The sequence below is a fragment of the Dendrobates tinctorius genome, unplaced genomic scaffold, assembly GCF_039654945.1.
Source record: "Dendrobates tinctorius isolate UK_male_01 unplaced genomic scaffold, ASM3965494v1 ptg000138l, whole genome shotgun sequence".
Lineage (NCBI taxonomy): Eukaryota > Metazoa > Chordata > Amphibia > Anura > Dendrobatidae > Dendrobates > Dendrobates tinctorius.
Window position 1 is genome coordinate 25,239,071 of NW_027361806.1, and position 24,350 is coordinate 25,263,420.

The 24,350-nt window shown below is 40.8% G+C and overlaps 1 long non-coding RNA gene across 1 annotated transcript in view; it reads left to right on the top strand.

Annotated features, from left to right (window-relative positions):
* The window catches only part of LOC141048897 (uncharacterized), a 129,573-nt gene extending 109,127 nt beyond the window's left edge, over positions 1-20,446 (top strand). Inside the window, exon 3 of the long non-coding RNA XR_012220181.1 lies at positions 19,412-20,446. This is a non-coding gene — a long non-coding RNA (uncharacterized lncRNA). The remainder of the gene's footprint in view (positions 1-19,411) is intronic.
* Positions 20,447-24,350: the final 3,904 nt, after the last annotated feature.

Below are 24,350 nucleotides of genomic sequence, written 5' to 3' on the forward strand. Positions count from 1 at the left end.
GTCAGCCGCATGTGTGACGGCGGCGGCGGCGGCGGCCGTCCCCTCCCCGATATTCTCCGCAGACGCTGACCTACATTTCTCCTGTAGATGTAACATGTGGCTCTTTTGTGTAAGAACCTGGTCAGCGCTGAGTTGGAGGATTGATTTTATGTCAGATTTAGGCTAAAAATGTCAATCTTGTTCTGTGCATTAAATCGCCGTTATCTAAAAGTTATTTCATGATATCCTGAGCAGACGGCGTGAGAAGAAGAGGAAGGTTAATACGTGGTCAATGGCTTTCAATCTTTTCCAGTAATTTGGTGGCCAATTTTGCAGAGTGATGATGACAGCTGAGGCCGCTGATGGGCCGAGATCTCGGAGAATTACCATTACTTTATAGCTGTGATATTTTTATTATAGATGACATTTTTTGCCTTATTTCATCATTACAGACTTGTTACATATTAAATATACACAATATAACGTTTATACATCCTACTTATACCTTCCTGACATAGTAACACATAATAGTACAGGTTCCCTTGTATAACACTCTGTTGTGCGCCTGCCATCTACCCGTAACAGCAGCGACCACCGCTCACTGCGATCGCTGCTGTTTAACCATTTAACCCTTTACTGACATATGGCATACTGGTGCGTCGTATGATGGCTCTCTGACTTTGATGGTGGGTTGCACGCAAAGCTCGCAGGTTTCTCACTGATGATGGCTGATTTAATCAGTCATCATCTGCCTATAACATCCACAGATGAAGCAGAGCTTCTGTCATGGCGGCTTATCTGTTACATACCTCTGGAAGTCTCTGATAGTGGCATTTAACAAGTGCCAGCAGCTGGGCGCATCAGCGCACGCATCCATCGGCCCACCCATGACATGATCGCTGTCGCCGATTGGTTGCTATAACAGCCGGGGGGTCTGATGATGACCTCCCGGACCTGTCATTACAACCACCTGTGAAAGCCAGCGTTTAGATAGCGTTAGTAGGAGATTGTGATTTCAGCTATACATAGCAGTGCTGATGTGCCGAGATATAAAATACAGTAAAAAGTGAAACAAAAAAAGAAAAAAAAAAACACAAAAGTTCCATTCCCGCCTTTTACACTATTAAAAATAAAACAATTAAATAAAATAAAAATGAGACATATTTGGTAGCTCTGTGTTCATAAAAGTCCCGTCTTTCAAAATAGACAATAACCTAATCCAATTGGCAAATGTCGTAATGAGAAAATAAGTCGAAACACCAGAATTAAGTTTTATTGGCCGCAACAATGTTGCAATAAAATTACGCAAGAGTCGATGAAAACATCGTATTTACCACAAAATGGTATCACAAAAGTCGTCAGCTCAAGACCCACTTCTTGAAAATTGCAAACATTATGGGTCAAGGAAAATGGCAACAAAAAACAAATTTTATTATATTTTTTACAAATATCCACAAAAATTTTCACCACTTAAATAAAAGACTATACATGTTTGGCATCTGCGTACTTGTTCTGACATGGAGAATCATATTACCTGGTCAGTTTTACCATATAGAAAACATAGTAAATAAAAAGTAAAAAAAAAAACTATTGTTGAATTGCCCTTTTTTTTTGCAATTTCAACACATTTGTAATTTTTTTCCCGCTTTCCAGTGCGTCACATGATAAAGTTCATGGTGTCATTCAAAAGTACAATTTGTCCCGCAAAAAAAACAAGCCCTCGTACGGCTATATCGATTGAAAAATAAAAAAAAAAAGTTGTAACTCTTGGAAGAAGGGGAGGAAAAAACGAAAAGTGAAGGGATTAAAGGCGATAACGAGAAAAAAAAATGAAAACAAAAATAAAATATAAAGTGATCAAAATATCATAAGTACCATAAACTGGTATCAATGAAAATATCAGCTCTTGTGCTAAAAACAAAACTTCACACAGATCCATTAAAGGAGAAATAAAAATGTTACAAGTCTTACAAAACAGTGAGTGGAACCATTTTTTTCTTCTAGAAATGTCGTAATTTTCTTAAATTTTTCACCGCTTAAAATAAAATTAAATAAAGGATGCAGGTTTGGTAGCGCGGTGATCGCACTGTCCTGGGGATACTGTTACTAGTGTCATACAGGTTATTATGAATTGAACATAAGGCTGTGTTCACACGTCGCAGATTTTTGTGTTTTCGCTGCGATTTTAAACACGCGATTTTGCCACGAAAACAAAAAACCCGCATCCCATGCAATCCTATGGGATTCCGCAATGCCGTGCTAATGCTGCGGATTTTTCCGCGGCGGAATTGCATCGCGGAAAAATACGCAGCATGCTCATTCTTTGTGCGGTATCGCGGGAAAATTCGCACACACAGGAATGCATTGTTCTGCTTACTTTCTTACTACTGTGCCCACCATGCGAAAAGTAAGCAGAACATTTGCGGATGGTACCCACGGTCTGGAGGAGAGGAGATTCTCCTCCAGGCTCTGGGTACCATATCCCTGTAAAAAATAGAATTTAAAATAAAAAATCATCATATTCTCATCCTCCGGCGTCCCTCGCAGCGTCACCAGTTTTCAGCGACACTCCCGGCAGGTCCCGTTCCCAGTGATGCATTGTGGCAATGACCTTTGATAATGTTGTGGTCTCGCGACAACGCAATGTCATCAAAGGTCATTGTCACAAAGCATCACTGGGAACGGGACCTGCCAGGGGCATCGTGATGATCGGGAACGCTGCGCGGGATACCGGAAGGTGAGAAAAACACAATTTTTTATTTTTTTTTATTATTTTTAACATTAGATCTTTTTACTACTGATGCTGCATAGGCCGCCTCAATAGTAAAAAGTTGGTCACACTCGTCAAACACTGTGTTTGACGAGTGTGACCAACCTGTCAATCAGTTTTCCAAGCGATGCTACAGATCACTAGGAAAACGCTACCATTCTGCAAGCTAATTACACTTGCAAATCGCTAGCTTTTGCGCGAGGAATTGGAATTCCCGCAGAAATTTCCCCGGGAATTCCGCAACGTGTGCACATAGCCTAAACATTGAAGTCCATTTTTTTCACCATCTCGTCGCACATTTTTCGGTACGTAATATGGTAATGTGAACGGTGTCATTCAAAACTACAACTCGACCCACGAAAACCGAGGCCTCGTACCGCGCTGTCGACAGAAAAATAAAAGAGTTTTGCTCTTGGAAAAAAAAAAAAGAGTGGAAATAAAGTGTAAGAATGAAAGTTGGCCGCAAGGGAAAAGGACTCATTCCTATCGCTCCCCCTTTATAAGATAAGACCAAGTCTATTTGCAATTTTATTATGTTATAAAGTTTCAGTATTTCTTTCAGGCTTTATAAAAAAAACTAAACTACTTTATAAAAGCGTCTTTATTTGGGAGACGTTCTGATCCTCGGAACTTTTCTTACCAGGGCCGTCCGTCGTATTATTATATCTTGCGGTTGGATGTAATATATTTAAATTAAAGATAAAAATTTCCATAAAGTGAGAAATGGAGAAAACTTTAAATTAAAATTTATCATCTCTATAATGGAAACAAATATTGTTCTCGCCGAATTGATCTGAATTGTAAATGTGTTGCACAAAGAAGCGCGCTTCACTTAAGACACATAAATACCGGGCTTTATTTCTCAAATACCAACTTAATTAATCCCAGACGCCGCATTATCACTGTCTCTATGAAGACGATTAAAAATTAATATTACGAAAAGAAACTATTGAGATACAAAAGCAATAACACTGGGTGTACGGACGGACGTGCGGAATCAATGCGATTAGCTCTCATTTCAGGAAACGCTCGTGCAACTCACTTGTTTTCTGGCTGACAGAACCAGGTCTAAAACTAATTAAGGTAAGAAGTGAGCACTACTTTACAGTCCGCCTACATATCTGCCATCAACGCCCAATGCAAAACAATATGTATCACGTCCACAAGATAAAGGATTCATTTTTTCTACATAAAGTTTTATGGTAAAAACAGCACAAGCCTGATGAAAGATGCTTTTCCGAAACGCGCGTCGGGGTACGCGTCTTCCCGGGACCTGGAGACCCTTAAAGGTATACTACCTTCCATGTTCCATTCCTGCAGTACTTTTTGTTGCACCATTCTTTGCACTATTTGCACATAAATAATTCTCTTTGGTAATGATGATCTAATTTTAAAGCAATCATTATGAACATTATGTGGTAATTCATACATATAAGCACATGCACTTTGTATATAATTAATTAAGCTTTTTTATTCACACACACTCATGTTATATTATATTTATTTTTATACCATTGTTCTGTACTTGAGGTCTTTTATATGGTTTTTATTATCTTTTAGGGTCTACCATTTTTCAAATATGGCTTTTTATATCTATATATTGGTCCAGTATACGTGCACATTGATTTTATGTATAATTCTAATGTAATCTCTTTTGCCACCAATAATTATTTAATAAAATATTTATTACCTATTTCCTGTCTGGAATTCTTTGGTAATCCAGTGGTTTTTGGTTGTTTGCTTAACTCATAAAGTTTTATGGGAAAGCTTTGGCTATGTTTCACAATATAGTGGTGGCCTCCGGATGTGTACCTGATGGACATATTGAAAAAATGGTCGTCTATAGACTTGTTAGTCTTATATGTAGGGAGATATTCTATTACATAAGCTAAAAAGTTCCTACAAAGAATTTCAGAGTGTAATGCCACAGAGCGATGCACAAAAAATGTAGCTACAGCTTTAATGAAAATTACAAATTTTTATTGAACATACAGAAAAAACATGTAAATGGTACAGTAATAAAGATGGGATAATGGTGATGACAACAAAAAGGCAGCAAGTGGCACCATGCAAATCTGTAGTACTGTATACAAAAAAGTCTCTCCAGGCTTACAAATTCAGGTACCTGTGTGTCATATTGTATGTGCCAGGAGCTGCCTCATTTCAGAACTGAAAGTGGGATGAAATTATGCTAACAAGAAATATCAGAAGTCTGAGCAATATCTCAAAGTGTGCCCATGATTACAGTACACGGCTGAGGCAGGCATACATACTGCATAAATACCTACAGCCTGAAGAAAAAGTGCAGAGTGCCTATTAAAGGCACAAGCCCCCCGAAGAAGCCCATAGCGCGAAACGTGCGTTGGGGCTAAGGATCTAGTGTGCACCTTATCTGTATCCCACTTGGGTAAGTACTGTATTTAGCACTTTCAGCACTATCCCATCTTTATTACTGTATGTTTTACATGTTTTTTTAATGCATGCTCAATAAAATGTTGCAATTTTCATTAAAGCTGTTACTAGATTTTTCATGCATGGCTCTGTACACTCCGAAATTCTTTGTAGGAATAATTTATCATGGGAGTTGCCTCTTTTTTTTGCAATTTACTAGCACCCTTTCCCATATAGGGAGTTAATATATTTATGTCCAAGATGCCGGTTATTGTTAAACTACATAGGCTAAAAGTATCACACAGAGTGAACTTGTCTAAGAAACTACAGCTGTGAGGTCAAGCATTTTTTTCAGGAGTCTGGAATATATTTGATAAATGATATATATGTATATGTATTATGTACAGTATATGTATTAATATATACAAATTCCATATTGAAACTTTGAATGTTAACTTGTATTATTATTATTATTATTAAGCAAATTTCCTGAATTTTTTTTTCTGGTACATTCACTCAAATCATCAATCCATCTCGATTTGGTCTCTCCAGACCACAAAGTATAATAATAGAGGACTGAGAAGCAGATAAACAAAACACTAGAATAATCTTATAGGCTCCTGTTCTAGACCCCTTGTCCTGCTGTCGAACCCCTCACCAGATCCTCTACAACCTCCCTCCAGTCCATATGGGCCGCAATGGTTGTTGCTGGAAAATTCAAAGAACAAAGAGTGACCGGAAGAAGAGAGCGGAAGATCGGGGAGCTGCGGTGGCAGGAGAGGTGAAGGGCGGATTTGGACAGGCGAGTGCCATCTTTTATTATTTTTATCCCCCTTCCGGCCCTATAGAGAATAGCGTATAATTGTAGGTGTCAAGTGTTGATAATTCCTATTCCTGCAATTCAGAATTTTTTGAGAAATTCTTAAGAATTTGATTAACTTGATCGATTTGCTCATTATCTCTAATCATTATTATTATATTTTATGATATCATTTATAACATGCGTGATCTTTGGTAATGCTGATGAACGTCCCTGGGAATTACATTGTGGCCTTTGACTAGTAGACGCACACCGGACGGTGAGTGATCGATTCTCTTAATTGTTGCAGAATGTTTAAGGCAGATGATTCAAAGCAGATTTGAAGAAATCTCCCCAAACTATCGATGGCCGATAAACCAAACCAGAGTTGCTGAAGAATCCTTAATAATTGTATCACCTTCGACAAGTTGGCACAATTACTTTTAGGCCAAGGTGCAAGAATGAACCTGAGATCTTTCGTGGACTTGATACAGATAACTTTTTCTGTATGTCTGGCCATGAAACCTCCCGGATATGATCATGTGCTGCTCCTAGTAATATCCCCGATGCATAATGTACCACTTGACATCCTACTACCTGGTCTTAGCACATAATTTAATAACCTCCCAAAACAATGACATGCTCCATTACACAGGCATCCCCCTAACAGCAATGCCCCAAGTTCCCTGAGTCATTCCCTATAATGTTGCCCTGCACATGATCCTCGACTCTATCAGTCTGAATTTTAGCAAGTTATCACTATATGTAGATGTTTTTTCATAGATTTCATCAAGACTCTCAAACCTGAATCCATGGCCCCCTACTCCCCCTAAAAAGAAAATCACCCCCCCCCCGGGTAACTGATGGACTCTAGCATTATCTCCATTCGTAACTCTTCTGCCATTGTATCTCTACAGCTTGCAGCATGTCCTGATGCACAAACCATGCTGGGATTTGTAGTTACACTGACTATCGTTGGTGTATTCTATTAGTTGTTGCCAATCCTAAAGTTAGGACCGGTCTCCTTGTGCCGTAAAACTCAGATTACAGGTGAAAATGCAGCGGAGTCCCAACTGACTCAACGGCACTAAAATATCTAATAATATTAAGTGTTTTTATTTATTTTTCTCTTTGTGTTCTTTATATGGATTTTGCATTGATTACATTTATAAGTTACATTTATGCAATTCATTATAAAGTGTAAAACACAATATCTCCAGTCCCGCGTATCCTCTACGATTGACATCATGGTTTTTGTATTTTTCTTATATCTTTATTGTTTTGTTTGTTTTTGAATCTTAGTTAGTAAAAATTGAGAATTTAAAAAAAGTATAAAATGTGAACTGTTAGAGTTACTTTGTGCCCCTTTTTTCGCCCCTTGCCATTTTCCCGAAGCCTTGAAATGCCTAATCCTGAGAGGTTACAAGCTTCCTATGGCGAGCTCGGCTTAGATTTATTATTATAGAAGTGTCAACTGATAACTTCAAACTTAGTTTTGAAGAGCGTGGTCAAATGTTACGGATCCTCCGCTATAGCCTCCTATGTGGGAGATAGAACTCCTGTCAGTCTAATTAGTGCGAGTGCGGTCCGACTGTCCGATCAATAATTATGTTACGAGAACGACATCAGACAACCGTATCCTGAGGACCCCAACACACGGAGCCGGGGAATAAAAAAAGGAACAGCTGCCTCCTTCTTAGAGATTTCTTTCAGAATATCATTTCTAAGAGGTCTCGACAAGACACTCTGGAGAGAAGCTGCAGGAGGGATTGTTACTGTGTCTCCATTGTCAATGACAAAGGACATCAGACTATAAAAAAAAATCCAGAGGAAAGATCCATAAACATATTTCTAGCCCGGAAGATATTATGGTATGAGGTTCTCGCCGGGAGGTGCTGCACCGATGGAAAATCTGCTAGGACAGTTCCTGCTGGGTAATACTTTGCAAACGAGTGTCTTTTTTAATTCCTTGATATGCTTCCATTGGGACTTGGATGGATGAGTCGTGTAAACCGATGTAAGTATTTAATGGCAGCTTGGAGAAGTCATTGCTTTATGGGTTGAGGAGCTAAGTAGTTATTGTCTCCTGTGGCTTTACATTATTACTGGACCAATACCGAAACATCTTCAGGTCACCACCAAAAACATAGACAATGCTGAAAATTGCAACTCATAATGTGCAACCCCACACACAAACCCTACTAATAATAATGCCATCTTCTAGTACTGTACCTTGGTTCCTCTTGGCCGGGATAAGGAAACCTGCTGGTTTTTACCAGTCCACGCGGCTGTAGCATTCGAAGCCGAATGGACATCCTTGCCAAGCACTACTTTTATGAGAGGCTTTGTGCTATTGAGAACAATGGGACTGTCTAGAGGTTTAAGCATGGGGGAAATTGCCAGGAGATGTGTGTTTACTTGGTATGCCAGGAGAGGAAGCCAAGAGACCAGCAGGGGCCACGGCAGCAGTGAAGAGGAACAATGGCGGATCGGTGTATGAGGGATTTTTATATTATTATTTTAGGACTACCATGTGAAACTTTGTAAACTAATAAAAAAAGGTTGTGGATAACTCTTTAAAGGAATTATTACAAGTCTCTGCATGCACTGAAATATGCAGGGAAGTGTAAGAAGGAGAAAGACCCTTTCAGACTTTCTTCTACTCCTTAGTTGAAATCTTGGAAAATCTATAGGTGGCCATAAAAGTGGCCTTTCGTATTTCATTAAGGAACCCACTAATTTCAGTGAGATTGCCCAACTATTGAATAAGTATGGGGTGAAATCAGGGGAAAGGAGCATCAGGCGTGCTGGATTTTAATATGACCGATCTTTCTGTGCAAAAGTAAAGGGAAGTATATAATGCCCAACCTCGTATGGTTAAGAATATGGAGCTGATGACCAAGCTGCTACTATAACAAGTAGTGTAAATGTGTAATTTGGGAATTTCGAATGTTTCCCCACCTCAGATAAGACAATTCAAGAGTTTGGTCTTTCCAGGTTCTAAACAGTAGAAAATCTCACTACAGGACACACTGACCGGACCACCCTCCAGGTCCTCTCCTCATACACTTGCTTTGATTGGGTAGGCTCTCAAGAGCGCTTGCAAGGCCACCCCTCTCACTTTCTACTCCACACAGTCTAATAGAGTTCAGGATTACAACATTACCAGGCCACACATCATGGCAACAGGGCAGCAAGATCTAACTATTGTCTGTACTGACCTAGATGGTTCTTCCAAGTTCCAATGAGAAGGCCTGACCATAGCTTCTGTTGGGTTTGAGTGCTCCGGCTTCTCCCGCCACTGGGTGATCAAACAGTTCATGAATGCCCTTCTAACTCCCTGATACCTTGAAGGCAGGAATCAGGAGAGACTGAGCAGTAACACATTATGGCAGCACCTGAGGGCACTGGGACAGAGAGGTTATGGAACCCTACTCTTGGCTTGAAGCCAATGAGACATGTGCCTTGCTGGCGCCCTTGGCTACACCCCATTTATTAAACCAACTTTTTATTAAACCAACTTTTTTATTACTACATTGTTACCAAAGGGGCTCTTGGAGTTTGACTGACAGTTCCCTTTCAGGACGTTTATTCATTCTTGATTATTGCTACCAAAAAAACGGATTCAAAACTTAACTTTCAGTTATTTGCACAAAAAATGTACACTATTAGTCGCTCAAACCTCGCTGTGTGTAGTTGTGTGTAGTCAACGGCGCTGTGACGGGAGTATTCTCCAGAGCAAGGAGGGACAACAGGCCTGGGAACGATCCAACAGATTTATTGACCAGAAAACAGGAACAACACGAAGGTAATTTGCAGAGTCCCAAAATAAGTCCACAGGAAACTGATTCGGGGGCACCTCCCGACAATCCTTGTGCCAGATCACAAAACCATAGTCCTTTAAGAGTCCCAGAAATCCACCACGATCACACAGAGGCCGAGGCTTCCTCAGACAGCCTCGTCCTTCTCTTTCAGCATCCAACTCACATCTGACTGAGTTGCACAGGGATCTAGTGTCTCTGCTCCTGGATCAGCCCATGTGTGTAGTGGAGGAGGGTTCCACTCCTCCTATGCAATGGTTTGGCCCACAGCAAGGCACCCCTGTGTCTACGAGGATGTGCACTGAAAGTAGTCCTCTGCTTACAAAACAATAGCTAATCTCTCCCAATCTGTTGACCAAGTTAATTACATTATAGTCTCAGGAATGAAGTCAGGTTAGTGACAGCTAATAGAACCAGAGAACAATTACGTGGCATATTATACAAATACAGGACAGGGAAAAATATATACATCATGACAGGCGCTTCTTGCGATGCACTGAGGAAGGAAGGCGCCCGAGCTAGGAAGCTGCCAAAACAGTTGTTACCTACTGTAGTCTCCAAACTTGTGGAAATATGATGAAAACTCGCCTGGGGTCCAATGGACGTCACTCGACTGATTAAAGGCTAAAACTCCAATGCTGACTCTTGACAGAGGGGACTTTCATTCCCCTCAGATAGGCAGGACTGCTACCTCTGCGACCCCCATAGCTATGTCCATGGCCATAGGAACAACTTAACTAAAATCTATATATTGCAACATTTTTTTATTTTTGTAATTAAAATTAGTTTTTTTTTTAAAAATCGATGTCTCATTAGTATAATTGTAATCACCTACAAACATAAAAAGCTTAAATTATTGAGTATCTTTCTTCCTTCCACATGGAAATTCTGCAGACCCCGGTATGCCATCGTCAGACTCCCCCGATAGCGCCATCACCGTCTCCTCTGTAACTCATTTACAAGTAAGTCACAGCTCAAACAGCAGAAACTTCTGTCGTGTTCACTTTGCATCTCTGCTAATTACCTGCTGCAGATTCCACGTGTTGTGCGCGGCGGCGGCAGCAGCGGACAGGCTCCTCCGGTCCGGGCTAACGACATGCAGGTGTGCAGCTGTGACAACAAACTTCTCAGCAAACGCAGTGAAACTTCAGAGCGAGCCGATAAAATCGCCATATCATTATTCACAGCAAATATTAAGAAAACATCATAGTTTAATTATTAAAGTGGAATGGCGCAGAGGAGAGATTCAGGTGTTCCGTGCGCTAATGGCATTGATTCGTTCACAGCTGGCAGAACGACAGATTCCAGATTTATGCCGTGTGAGAGAATTGCTAATTAGCGCCACCCGCAACTCATCACAGGTGAGTGCTAGACTAGTAGCCCCCGTCTAATTAATGTGCTGCTATCACTTTAAAAAAAACAATTTTTCTATTACATAGAGAAAGGAGAAAGGATAAAGGAGTCTTCTCACCTTAGACCTTGGATATAAGTCATCTCACACCTCTGGGACCCAAATCTGTGGCCAGGTTACAAGCCAAACATGGATATGACAGCCAGTATCAAGATGGCCATCAGAGGGAATCCTAAATGGGGGTCAAGGGGAATTTTAGATATTCGAATGGGTCCAATAGTTGAGTTGTGCACATTTAAGGCTACAGTCACACAGAGTTTTTTGAGGTTTTTGCAAAAACACTCCTCTTAGAAGAGTTTTAGAAAAGTTTTTTCTTTTCTTAAAGCATCTTTGAAGCATTTTGGAGAACCTCTTTTCTTTGCGTGTTCTTTCCAGTATTTCAATGAGACAATGCCCATTTTGGAGAAGCTTCCTTCAGGATCCACTTCAAAGAACTGTCATGCACCTTTTCTATAGCACCAGACATTTTTTAAAGTTTCTTCAGGAAAAAGAAAAAAAACATGCTAAAACAACTCCTCCTATGAAGAGCAAAGTGGATTTCCCATAGAAGTGTGATGGAAGACTTCTCCAAGAGTCTGTGCACACTACGTCTTTTTCAGGCAGATTCCACCTGAGAAAATGTTTTACAAATGCCGGTCTTTTTAAGCTTCAATGAACCACTTCAGTCTTCGAAAGTCGAGAAGTGGCTTAATAAATTGACTTGTCCATTCTTGCAATCCATTTACAAGTTTATTTATATGGCATTTTTTGAAAATGTCTTCTGTTTCAAGAACTCGGTGGGTACACGGGCGTCGAAAAGAGGCCAAGTACATGATCCCCTACAGTGGTTTTTCAGAAGGATTTTGGAGAGGATGCCTTCCAAAAAATTCCATATCAACATACAGTAACCTAGTGTCCAAATGATTGCAAAGTGAAATGAAACCCTGCAAGGGGCTAAAAAAGTTCTACTGACATTTCCTTACCTGTTCTTACATCACCACTTCTGCCACCAACGCAGTTCCTCAGTCTTGCACATTTCGGTTTTTCAGTTGTTTGACTCAAACCATTCCGGTGTTTTTGGCAGATCTGAAGCAGAAGGTATGTCACCACTGACCACCGTAATCATGTGTGGCCGATCACACACCTCAGATTGACCTTGTACAGTCATGTGAGGGGGGCACCAGTCCTGGCATTGTTTGTCCCCTTCATGTGACCACGTAGAGGAAATCACAGACATCAGAATGGCCTCAGCGTCGAGGCGAGTGACAGAAGGACAAAGGAGATAGTGCAGTCAGTGTAAAAACAGGCAAGAAAAAGTGATTAAGCTGCTTAGGAATCCAAATTTGGGGGAAAATTTTAACAAATTTGCTTTTTGATGGATCATTTTCCCCCATCTCTAGTCCCATCCCATGCAGTCCCAGGAGAGCAGTGACGTGGGACCAGTAGGTGTGTAGTCTCCTAAGTGTGACGAAACTACAAGTCTCATAATTCACAGGGATGATGTCAACAACGTGGAGAGTGACAACAACGTGGATTTGCCGGTGACGAACTGTCCCTTTAAATAATCCATTCATTGCTAATCCCAAGAAGGAAGCATAATCTGAGATTATTTACAATGTGCGTCCTGCTTGATGCTGATTTGTACCACAGGGAGGATACAATGTGTCCATGTCGGCGCCTTCTGCACGGCACATGGCGCGGTCGGGAGTGGCTCCACCTCACTTTAAAGCCCTTTTAAGTATAAAATAATAATTCTTCCAGTTTTGACAGTCATTTCATTTAGTTCCGTTTTAATTTTAATTTCATGCTGACAAGAAGATCTGTGTTGAAATAGCATGTTCCTTCCTCACAACAAAAAAAAGTGCACCCCTAATTGTTAACTCTGGCACACAATAAGTCAATTCTATTCCCATTCCGAGCACATGAGACATGTCTGTGATTTTCAGATCTGCCTGAACATAAAGGATATCCTACAGGCCACAAGCGCTAGATGCCAAACATATGTCAATAAGAACCCGCCACATGTACATTTTATGAGTTCCCCTCTCAACATGTGTCCTATCAGTGTTTAATTATCCAGACCAAACTGCAACATAAAAACCAAATTTCAATTACTTTCCGTCAAGGCTTGGTATGAAGACAGTAAATTTACAGCATGGAATGTGAATGTTTGGGAGCGGGGTGATTGTGTGGATGATTATTCTGGAGGTTGTAATATTTATATATGGAGAACCGCTCTACAACGTATATATAGGGTGGTGTCGGCACTGTGACGGCAGAGTAAAAACTGTGAATGAAATATAGCTTCCTTATGGAGTTTCCTTTTACAGTCAAGTGTGTACATGAGCAATAGCACAATTTCTGCCTTATATATCACTTGCATACTAACTTTTTTAATCAAATTTCCCCTTTACAATCTCTGTTTCTAATATCAGTTGCCTCTACTGGGTATAGACCAGCTACTATTATGTCTCCCATATACAGCACATACAGAAGGTCATACTGTAAATATCAGCAGCTTGGGGGACATTATACATCAGTATTGAGCAGTGTAGCTGTGAATCTTGTTCTGGGTTTGAGATAAACATGTGCTAGAAAACAGTGGTAGCATGGATGACATTATACTGCAGTACTGAGCAAGGGGAATCCTACAAGAAACAACGGAGATAAAGTCCAAGCTCTATAAAAAACTCAATCATTTTATTAATATAATATAAATTACATGTAGTGTACAGACAAAAGACAAAGCACAATACAAAGCTCATGTATGGAGGACACATCAGCACTATTGTAGCAGTATGAATAATAATAGCAATTCCCTATAAAGAGTTGCCCGCAGAAAATAATCAAAAAAATCCAAAAAGTGCATAGTGCATATCAAATACAGGTGACCCTAACTAGATCTCCAGGAACAACGGAGTAACTAAGATATAAGTATGTATCATAAGTATATCATAACTAGGTAGCCTCTAGAGGAGAAGAGATGCATATCTTACCCATATGTAACTGCCAGTGAACATGTCCTAAAGCAGCCCCAATGCGCGTTTTGCGTGGGCTTCTTGTAGGATTCAGGTTGTGTTGGAGTGTCTGTAGTTACGCTATGTCCATAGGATTGGTCTATTGACCTTGTATTTCATGGATATGTATCAGTGGATTTTGTTCTGCAGTACTGAGCAATGTAACTGTGAATCCAGCTCAAGGGGTGAGAACGAAAAATGTTAACCAAAAAGAAGCAGTTGCAGGGAGGACATTATATTGTACACTGGAAATTAGCTGTATAGCTATGACGTCAGCAATAGTTTAGAATAAAACACTTATCAGAAATCAGTAGGATGGAGAACACTATAAAGTAGTATCGAGCAATAGCAAAAACAGGAGAAAACAGAGTATATGTTTCAAAAGAGTACAACAATTCTTTAATAATTAATGTTTAAGGACACCATTGTGGTGCATTTTTCACAATCAATAATGAGACTGGGTTTTTGTTTAGTAGTATCAAGCAATGTAGCTAAGAATCCATTTCTGGGAGAGGAAAAAACCCCACTTATTTAAAAGCTGCAGCATCTTAGAGGACATTATATAGCTGTACTGAAAAGTGTAACTGTGAATTCAGTATTAGAGTTAAGTTAATCTAGATAAAACAAAAAAAGAAGTATGGAGGACATAAGACATGAGTACTGAACTGTGTAGCTGTGAGTCCATAACTTGAGTGGGAAAAAAACTTACAAGAATCTGCAGCATTAAAGATATTATAAGCAATACTGAGAAGTATAGCTGTGAATCCAGCATTAGGATGAGATAAAACATCAGAACGCAGCAGCACAGGTCTGTGGGAGTCTCTCCTCTCCAAAGACTGCAATAAGCTGCTCTAACTCAATCCAAAATGGATTTTAGCTGTATATTTCAGAGTGAATGATGTGTTCAGGAGGAAGAGAGAAGAGAAAGAAGAAGCTCATAAGTTGGGAAAGAAGCCATTTTCACCGATAAGGTATATTATACAATGTCTTATATTCATTTGTACCACTGATTTAAGTAAATTTTGTTCAAATAAAAGCGACCATTTAAAGGTGATGAACCGTGTGGACGGCCCACATTTTCATTTGCCATCTTTTCTGAGTAAGCTGCTGCCAGACTCCTCTGGGGGAAGTTTATCTCACTAAAGAACTAAAAGATTGGACATGTTGAAATCCAACAGTCTGATCCTTCTTGTTCACAACAGCAGCATCAGGTGATCATGAGGATTCAGATGTGCATTTCCCCAAAAAAAAGTTTATGCTAAAATGAAGAGGAAATAGAAAATGCTATGAAACTTTTATAACGAATGTCATACTGTGAATATAATTACCGGGGAATTCCTGGCCCGATATCAACACAATCTGCCTCATAATTCATGGGACCAAATTTGGGTAATTTTATTTCCATGGACATCACCAGATTGCCCTGGGATGTACTAGAATGCAAGAACTAAACCTGAGTCCTTCGTCAATGTCCGCTCCGACTGTAAGAAAACTAGAAAATTGCTGTAGAATCTTCTCAAACAAGCCTTGATCTCATGTTACACAATATCAGAGAAAAAGCAGATTCGGAATCAGCGATCTCTTCTCCCCATTTTGTCAATTATCTTAATTGTTTGACAAAATGAGAAAATCCCTCCATAAAACCGAAGCGGAGGTGCGTCACCTGCATGCGGCGGAGATTAACCTTGGTCAACGAGTAATGAAGTATGAATGATATTGCTAATAGATGTTTATACTGCTCCCCAGGTTGCCGCTAATTAAATTATACAGTATCTTGTGAGTCATTTGTGTTCTCCTGAATGGACGAGTATAGCGTAAGAAAATAATATAATTTAATTATGAAAATTGGTAAATATTTCAATATATAATGAAGATTCGATTAAAGAAAATAATTCAGAAACCCATTCAAAGGTTTTCACATAAATATTACACTTAATAGTTATTATATTAAATTCTTAATTGAAAAATTAATAGAAAAAAAATCTTCTACACGGTGCAATGCTCAATCCCTGATCTCCCAATGTCTTCCGGACAAGAAGTGCAAATAAGACGCTTGTAAATTTTGCCAACACTGTTGGTACATCGATTCTCATCTGATGTGTATGGCTGGTCTGAACAAGTCAGCACTACAAATAGGTAGCCAGTAGATAGCGATGAGCAAAGTATATTTGCAAGACCCTGGTCCAAAGCTGCATCCATAGACTGTGACCATCAGACCAAAACCTTGTGTGAACCTCCTTCCACCTACCGCCATCGCCAATGCTTCATCTAATTAGCGGGACTGGTGCAATGCATGTATCACAACAATAACATCAACACAATTCAGCCCCCTCCAGACACCACGGCTCACTCCAGACACCTCTTATGGTGACTTATGTCTCTTAAGAACAAAATGATCAGGCATGCTGATATCCAGCTGCCCAATTACTCTGTTTCACAACAACTAACCTCTAGGTAACGTCAGGAGACCCCATGCACATTAGATTTTTGGTCGGTCTTCAAGATTTAGCCAACATTAACCCAATGTGTATGACCATCTCAACTCTGGGAGTCAACTTCTTACCTGCCAGTATCTTCATGGAGCCGTTCAACCTGATTTTTCTAAGGTCCTTATTTCAAGATTGCCAAGAGTCCAAGCAAAAATTAAAATTAGGAGCTGACATTCAAGAAATATCCTTTAGCATCTAAAGTTAGAAAACTGTATTCACTCATATTGTCCATCTCCTAGTTAATAGAGACAATGCAGATGGTCAAAGATGACACTTACGAAATGTAACTTCTCTTAGGTGCCAAGAGATGTTTGATATCAGGGGGCCATATTGCATTTTACCTATCCAGACCATACTTTTCCTTTGAGCTTGAACCATAATTATTTGATTGCCAATGCTTTGCTATTGGGTTATCAAAAGGGCAACAGGGCAAAATTTCCCAAGTCCCTAAGCCCAATGGGAACCCCAATCATCAGTGTTAGGAGTCAGATTTCTTCCTCTCCTATGGTGAAATCTAGACCCTTACATTCTGCAGTCTCCTGCGCTTCATCTGCTGCAGAGGAGATTGCAGAGGAGAGTGCCTTGCGGCAAATCTCTCCAGAGGCTAAGTCCTTTGTTCCCTCAACTGAGCATGCTCATGGGATGAACTCCCATTGGAGTTCGGGAGTCAGGTGCTCAGGTCCTGTGTCGAATCCTATTGGCTACTCCTGGAGCCTTGGAGATTTCCGAAAGGTCCCGTTTGGTATAAAAAGCGCGCATGGCTGTTCCGCTATGCGCTAGTATTTTTCATACTTGCTGCTGTATGTATGGTGATGGATGCTTGGACTGGTGACTGACTTATTAAGAAACCCCTTCCCACTGATAATACGATTGTGTGAGTGTTTGGGTTCAGCCAGTAGCAGCGCTAGCGCCAGCGCGCCTTAGCTCCATCTTGCTCAGCAGCTTAGCGTCTGCATTGCGCCAGCGTTATTGCAGCGCCTTGCCAGCGGCTCAGTTCTTGCCGCGCTGCAGTTGCAGTTTTCTCTGCGTCCACCGCGGTTGCGACGCCACGCAGCTCATTTTACGGTAGGTCTAGACGGAGTAGTCCTGCTGTCTAAGGCTACTCCTGTGACCCTTAGTACCGTGTCTGCGTCGCTGAAAGTCTGTGACCCTGAACAGACTCAGCGTTTAGTTTATGCTTTGTTCCTGCAGCTCTGTGAGCATAACAGAGCTCGCTTCAGTGCACTGGGTGCAGTTAAAACCCTGTGCACATTACCGCCATAGTGCTCTGCCTCTTTTAGCAGTGGTTTTTCCATCCACCGCACGGTGGACCCCGAGTGGCGAAGGCACTTTATTTATTTTTATTTAGTGTCTTCCGCCACTCCTAACAATCAGTTACATATTGAACTAGAAGCATATGTGGCGCCCCCAGGGGGATGGTCGCCACACTGGCCTTGCCTTCCTCCAGGGGAGGGTAATGCCAGACTTGGAAGCAGTGATGGGTCTCTCCAGCAGTTAACCTAATGCATGCAACACAGTTCCACTCCGGGCCAGCAGGGGGAGCTCTGAACCAGGATTGAGGAGCAGAGTGCTCTCTGAGGGTCGGGAGGAAGGAGTAGTCAGATAGTGTGAGAAGGTCCACGTGTGCAGACGTGTGGAGCGGGGTGGACGTTGAGCTCCGGGAGGAGAGCTCCCTCACCGCTAGAGCGCAAAGACTGGAGCCTGGTCTCCATGGTGGTACGGATACTGACGGTCCTGCCACAGATACCAGAGGAGTAGGAGGCTGTAAATGCCCTGCTCTCACCAAAGACTTGGGACACAACAGCAATTGAATAGAGAGCCAGGACTCAGGAGAGGAGTCCCCGAGAGAGGCTACAGCTGTCTGTCATACAAGTATAGTTCTAGGAACATCTGAAGAGAGGCATTTCAGAGTAACTAAGTACTGGAGTGCTTCACACTACAAAGCGCTAGGAAGGAGACTGCACAGCCCTTCTGCTGAGAGAGAATCCTGATCTACCTCCAGGCTAACCTGCTCCAATACCATCTGTAATCAGGACCCTGGACTGCATATACTCAGTAAAGGTACAGAAACTACAACCGCTGTGTCTTGTCTGTTCCCTACGCTTTCGGCACTGCTACATCCCCGTGCCAGCTACATCTCCACTGCCCTGGGACTACAGCTCCACCTGTGGGGAGCTTTACCATCTAAGCTGCACATACCATCAGTCCCAGCGGATCTGTATGCAGCGTTGGCCTAACACCATACTTGCCAAACACCACGGGTGGCGTCACGAACTATTCTACCAATAACTACATCTCCCCATTACTTGGGCGCCCAGGGCCACGGACCGGGTCATCGCTGCTGTGACACATCCCCCTGACACCGGCCCGGTGCCGAGTACCCCACAGCCCTGGGAGGGCGACCCACATACACTATAGAATATGCAATAAACGTGTGATTGATTTGATAGAGTGTGAATCCAAGGATTTATTCTGACTGCCATATATCAAGTCGAAAAGGTAAATATGAGGCAATTAGCATCCAGATCATGGGTTTTTTTGTCTTATTTTTAATCAATACATAAATATAATAGGTTAACCTTGTTTCAATCGTTGCAAAAAAAAAGTAAATGTTTGGTTCAGTGGTCGTGTTTTAACATATTTCCGGACTTGCCCAACACCATTGTGCAGGTCTGTAATTGAGAGAAATGAACAATAACTGTTAATAGGTTAAATACTGTTCTTCTGCCAATTCTAAATTATTTTTTTTAAGCAGGAAAGTGCAACGCTACCATCGAAGGGAATTCTGGAAAATGTAATTCCATAAAAGCGAAGAGGAAGCTGTCAAGGTTTAGTGAATTTAATAAACAACTCCAACTCGTCCGATGCAGAATATGGAAAGAAACATTAGCAATTTTATTTTTAATCCCACAACATAATACTGTGTGAATCTGCAGCGAAAGCAGTCATTACAGTCATTTCTCTCGTTAAATAGAATATTGTATTTCGTGTTTACAGACGGATTGCGTTCATCTCGCCGAGGTATGAAGCTGCTGAATGATTTGTGTCATTTCGCTATTAATGCAATTTTCTGAAGAGCCTTTGTCACCGAGCTGGATTTAATGTCACTGCCCAGGAATTTGGCACCAGTTGAATAAAATTCTTCTTTCATCAAGATTTAATCAAACATTTATCTCGTTTGCGTATGGAAAGATGCGGCTGACAAATTGTCATGTTTTGGGTGAATAACCAAGAAACTTGAAAGCAGTTGAGGTGTCAGCGCTGGTAATGATATTTGTGAGAAGTACACTTTGTGACTCTTCGCTCTGCACGATAACTTGGTTACAGACTTTTCTACTTGGAACATTTTGTTACATAGTTTCATTATTATTACGTAACACTGCAGAGTTTAATATTATGCATCTATACAGCGCCATCGGTTTGCACAGTATTTTACATAGCATGTGTTCACACTAGGTGTGACGGTGCGTACGGGGATATCTACTGGGGCAAACACCAAACTTAAAGCCCTATGGACCCAACAGATGCAAAATGAGTGTCTCTTGACATCTACCAGGTGCATGTATGTCTACATTTACCCTTTCTTCTTCTGGGCAGTTTGGTGTACTTTTCTATAGAGTTTTATATAGCTAGAGAAGCAACCGCAATCTCCTTCCACTAGTTCAACCACACCACAAGGAGTAGGAATATTGCAAAAAATGGTAGTTTAAAATTTAGCTTTTACTCATTAGTTTTTTAAAAAAAGAGGTTTTCACCACTATACTCTTAAGTAAACCAATACACTAGTGCACAAAAATACAAAAACACAATACAATAAAAAACACTGGTTTACATCCCTGTCCAGGATATTTTGTAAACTCATTAACTCCCTGTATGGGAAGACAATCTGTTTCAATGACTTCTTTTTTTTAAAACATGGACAAGTTTAGCTCCACCAAATTAAGAGACATCTCATGAGGAGCTCAAAAAAACATATTCATATGAACAATTCAAAAGGATAAAAGGAACACTCTCACCCAATGTTGGTATTCCTCTATCCAGTTCATGGAGCCGGGGTCCATATATTGTCCCTATCATGGACTGATCCTGACACCCCAAGGCTCCTGCCCTTACAAGGACAGTCCACAGCTAGCCCTGCCACTAGCCAGACCTGGACTGACCCTGTGTGCCTCCCGACGCATTTCCTCAATATCTTGAATCATCAGGGGAATGGCACATATCTTCCTTTTGTCAGGAGTGACGGGCAGGATATCCCACCAGGGATAGCGTAGAGGTAATGGCAATGGCTAGCTGTGGACTGTTTTGATAGAGGAGAAGTCATTGAAACAGATTGTCTTCCCATACAGGGAGTTAATGAGTTTACAAAATATCCTGGACAGGGATGTAAACCAGTGTTTTTTATTGTATTGTGTTTTTGTAAGCTAAGTTTTAAACTACCATTTTTGCTATATTCCTACTTTTCTATAGAGAAATTCACTTACAAATAAAGTGTCTTACATGTGGGGAAAAGTGGAAAAGATAAACTAATGTACGGCATCTACTGGGGACTTTCACCAATATGTAGACTGAAATCAAAGGCAAGATATGAACTGAGACTTCACCACTTACCACCATTTTTGCTTCTTCATGTTGTTCCTCCTGGTATTTCAAGATCCATAACTTTTTGTTTTTCATTTACTTTAGTCAAAATTTTGTTATCCTTTATCATGTACTGAAAAATGAGAAAATAATATCAAGTGCAATGAAATTGACAAAACACCTGAAATTATTTTTTGTGTGTTTTGATTTTACGACTTTCACTTCATAAATGACCTAATACAGGTGCTTCTTGCAAACTTAGAATATCATCAAAATGTGAATTTATTTCAATTCTTCAATGCAAAAAGTGACTCTCCTCTATTCTATAGAGTCATTACACACAGAGTGATCTATCTCACGTGTTTATTTCTGGTAATGTTGATGATTATGGCTTACAGCCAATGAAAACCCAAAAGTCATTATCTCAGTAAATTAGAATACTTTATAACAACAGCCTGAAAAATGATTGTAAAATCCGAAATGTTCTCCTACTGAAATGTATGATCAGTAAATGCCCTCAATACTTAGTCAGGGCTCCTTGTGCATCAATTACTGCATCAATGCGGCGTGGCATGGAGGCGATCAGCCTGTGGCACTGCTGAGGGGTTATGGAAGCCCAGGTTGCTTTGATAGCAGCCTTCAGCTCATCTGCATTGTTGGGTCTGGTGTCTCATCTTCCTGAGCAACAGTCCAGTTCTTCTTTTCCTTGGCCCAGGTAAGACGCTTCTGGCGTTGTCTATTGGTCATGAGTGGCTGACACAAGTAATGTGACACTTGTAGCCCATGTCCTGGATACATCTATGTATGATGGCTCTTGAAGCAATGACTCCAGCAGCAGTCCACTCCTTGTGAATCTCCCCCACATTTTTGAATGGCCTTTTCTTAACAATCCTTTCCAGGCTGCGGTTATCCCGGTTGCTTGTACTCCTTTTTCTACCACACTTTTTCCTTCCATACAACTTTCCATTAATATGTCAGGAACACCGCACTGCACTTGCTCACTGAGCCAGTGTGTATGTCCTGAGTAAAACAAACTGTGCTCTAAGATACCTGTAAAGCGGGGTAGCAGCAGTGAAGATACATGCTTCAGACCCACAGGACCTGAAGCACGTGACTGCTGGGGGCGTGGCCTAAACTCCAGAGAGCTAGGACCTGCAGGAAAACTCCTAGAAAGGTTGCTATGGGACAAAGTTACCAAGGGGCATAGACAGAGACAGAAACCAGATCAAGCCGGGGTTTTCAAAGCACGAGATGCACGACAATACAAAAGGGCTAGACAGAGCGGATAGTCAGGACATAGCCAAGAAGTCAGAAACCAGAGAAACAGATATACAGTACAGAATCAACAGGCAAACTCACAACGGGGGACAGAACTGGGTCAGAACCATATAAGCAAGCTAGAAGACAATCGCAAGGCACAGGCACACAGGGGTCACCACACTCGGCCAAAGGCAAAAATATAACTGACGGGGATTGGAGTTTCCCAGGGCTATAAGAAACTCTCCCTGAACCAAAGAGAGGCCACAATAATTAACCCCAGGCGTGCAGGTCAAAGCCTGCACTGAGCTCAAGACATTAACCCCTGACGTGCAGGTCAAAACCTGCACTGGGATCATGACATAATATTCTTGGATACAGCACTGTGTGAACAGACGGCTTCTTTAGCAATGACCTTTTGTGGCTTCCCCTCCTTGTGGAGTGTGTCAGTGACATCTGTCAGGTCAGCAGTCTTCCCCATGATTGTGGAGCTACTGAAACAGACTAATGGACCTTTATAAACGCTTAGGAAGCCTTTACAGGTTTTTTTTTTATTAATTATTCTCCAATAATTTACTGAGATAATGACTTTTGGGTTCTCATTGGCTGTAAGCCATAATCATCAACATTAGCAGAAACAAACACGTGAAATAGATCACTCTGTGTGTAATGACTCTATAGAATATGAGTTTCACTTTTTCCATTGAAGAACTGAAATAAATTCACTTTTTGATGAGCACTTGTAAATTTGTTCTATGGGTCATAATGATGATGCCAAGTTTATATAGTTGCATTTTTGCTTAACTACCTGAGAAACTTCCTGAGCTTGAGAATACCAGTGTATGGGTGGTAGATTAGGAGTATGCGATGTGTAACATGTAACACATAAGAGTGGTCCACTGCTGCCTTACTGCTGTCCCTTTCTTATTGCCGAATCTTACTATAAAGATGCAATGTAAGCTGGGTTCCTGTGTATTATGGATCAGCAGCAACACACAGAAACAGCAACTGAGGGAAATCTTATCAGAATCTCCTGTGGCTGCCAATTTATATACAGTTTGTAGAGAGACTCAGATTGACCAATTATAGGTAACTAATGTCTTCTTTTACAGATTTACCTTTTACCTGCTGCTGTGTCCCCTTGCTGCTAAGTAAACCCTTTAGATGCAGATAGGCTCTCCTCTCCTCTTGTTACATGGTTGATAAATAGCTATACTCTGTATGAAGTCATGAGAGCATAGCTAGGATTCAGGAGTAATGAAAAGAGCATGATTAGATAACGAAATAATCTCCATAGAACATATATAACCAGAAAAAGAGCTCAGAAGAGCTTATATCGCAAGAAAGATAAATATAGATGCATAGTGTACCTCAATCAAAAAATGAAGCCAAGTTTATACAAATATACAAAACTTTATTGTGTCATTAAACAAGGCAAAGGTAATCATGTAATATACACCATAAATCACGTGCAAAAGTATTTAAAACAGTAAACAACAAATGCAACCCATGGTGTGGTCGAGCGAACACTAATAACAAGAACATCCGGGAAAGAAGGATACTAAGTAATAAGATGTTATGTATAAATGACCCTAAAATCCACAGGTGCAGGTAAAGAGCAAAGTCAAACCCCAACTAGAAAGAGGGCGGTCATTATAAACTAATAATCACAAGGATTCATATACTAGGTCCACTCATGTAAAACAAAAAAGTATTCCAATCATAGGACCTCAAAATGTCAAATCGCATAGAGGTTAAACATGCTGGTAACCCCTCATTTAATTAAAGAGGATGCCTCTTCCAGTCCTCCCATAAGTAGAGAGGATAAGGGGTTAGTGGAAAGTAAATGTGCTCTTACC